Raw genomic sequence first — 446 nt, 5'->3', positions numbered from 1 at the left:
CTTTCCCTCTATCCACATCCAACCACTTCCCCTCTATCCACATCCGACCACTTTCCCTCTATCCACATCCAACCACTTTCCCTCTATCCACATCCAACCACTTTCCCTCTATCCACATCCGACCACTTTCCCTCTATCCACATCCGACCACTTCCCCTCTATCCACATCCACCCACTTCCCCTCTATCCACATCCACCCACTTCCCCTCTATCCACATCCACCCACTTCCCCTCTATCCACATCCACCCACTTCCCCTCTATCCACATCCACCCACTTCCCCTCTATCACATCCAACCTTTTAGCCCAAACTCTTTGCTGTTGCCTTTAGACTTCGCTCATTAGGGATCTGTTGGTTCTTTGAAGAGAAAAAAAAAAAACTTTCAGCGTATTATGAGGCGAGTTATATCATGTGCATCTTAAAAGACTTGGTGGTTATTTTGTTTG

This window comes from Penaeus monodon, chromosome 20, assembly GCF_015228065.2.
Source record: "Penaeus monodon isolate SGIC_2016 chromosome 20, NSTDA_Pmon_1, whole genome shotgun sequence".
Taxonomy (NCBI): domain Eukaryota; kingdom Metazoa; phylum Arthropoda; class Malacostraca; order Decapoda; family Penaeidae; genus Penaeus; species Penaeus monodon.
Note: the sequence above shows the minus strand (reverse complement) of the source record.